The sequence below is a fragment of the Phyllostomus discolor genome, chromosome 8 (genome assembly GCF_004126475.2).
Source record: "Phyllostomus discolor isolate MPI-MPIP mPhyDis1 chromosome 8, mPhyDis1.pri.v3, whole genome shotgun sequence".
Classification (NCBI taxonomy): Eukaryota; Metazoa; Chordata; class Mammalia; order Chiroptera; family Phyllostomidae; genus Phyllostomus; species Phyllostomus discolor.
Window position 1 is genome coordinate 57673547 of NC_040910.2, and position 1193 is coordinate 57674739.

The window sequence follows — 1193 nt, forward strand, 5'->3', positions numbered from 1 at the left end:
TTTTTAAAGTTAATAAGCATTTACAATTCCAAAGAAGCAGAGTATACATCCTTGTGAGGTGCACATGGAACCTGTAGTATTTACAATAGCCAAGAGATGGAAGTAACTAAAGTGCCCAGTGATTCTCGAGTGGATAAAGACTATGTGGGTGTCTTGGAAGCTGAGATGGCGGTGCTGCGAGCTCAGTCTGGGATGGTGGACTCTCCTTCAAGACCACAGTGAGCCCAAGTGTGGTGGTGGCACATACACGGGATGGCAGCGATGAGCAATAGCAGGAGCCCAGCAATGGAAACAGGACTGCCTTTGTATCTCAAAGACCCAGAGCCTTGCATCTGTACCAAGCCCCTCTTCCCAATGTTCTTGGATGGCACTATGTGGTCTGAGGCCCTGAGATGACTCCTTATGAAGTGACTATTACCATGGAAAACTCATTTTTCCTGGAGAATTTCCTTTTAAACCTCCCAATATTTATAGGATGACCCCCAATGAAAAATTTAAGGGCAATATGAGGCTGTGTCTTCCTTTCTATTGCGGATTTCCACCTGCACAGATGGAACCTGGCCTGGTCCAGAAGGACTCTACCATCCTGACTGGGCTCCTGAGCTACATGGTGGAGAAGGGCCCCATCCTGGCCAGTGTAGAGTCTTTGAGCTTCATGAAAATGCAGCTGGCTGTACACAGTTTAGCATTTAATTTAAGAGACAAAGTCTTTTGTGAATTATTTCCTGAAGTAGTAAAATAAACTAAACAGAAACAGAAACCACAAGGCAAGCTCAGCAGCAGACTCTAGGTGTTCCCCCAGCCAGACCTGGTTCCAGACGGGGAGCAGGCTTCAGCTCAAGGGCTGCATGCCAGAACCGGGCCACACCTCATGGGGTTCCCTCCCGGAAGCCAGCACCACAGTCTCCTGGGGGCACCCTGGAAAACTTGTTTGTGCAGACTCGCATACCTGGATAAGTGCACGCCAAGAATCATAGTGCAGGAGTGAGCCACACAGGCAGATATGGTCAAAACCGAGGGACGCTGGGCCCAAGCTTGATGCTGGCCTAGCTTGATGCGCCTGCCACAGAGCACGGGCAGACCCCTCTGACTCCTGCGGTTGGCTCTTTAATAACTTTTAAGAGGAGAACAAAAACGAAAGTGTGTGGTTTGGATTTGGAGCATACATGAGTTTCCAGTGCCCTGTGCTTGCC

General features: G+C 49.1%; 1 pseudogene; it reads left to right on the forward strand.

Annotated features, from left to right (window-relative positions):
- The first annotated feature begins 261 nt into the window (after window positions 1-261).
- On the forward strand, window positions 262-988 carry LOC114515312 (annotated as a pseudogene).
- Window positions 989-1193: the final 205 nt, after the last annotated feature.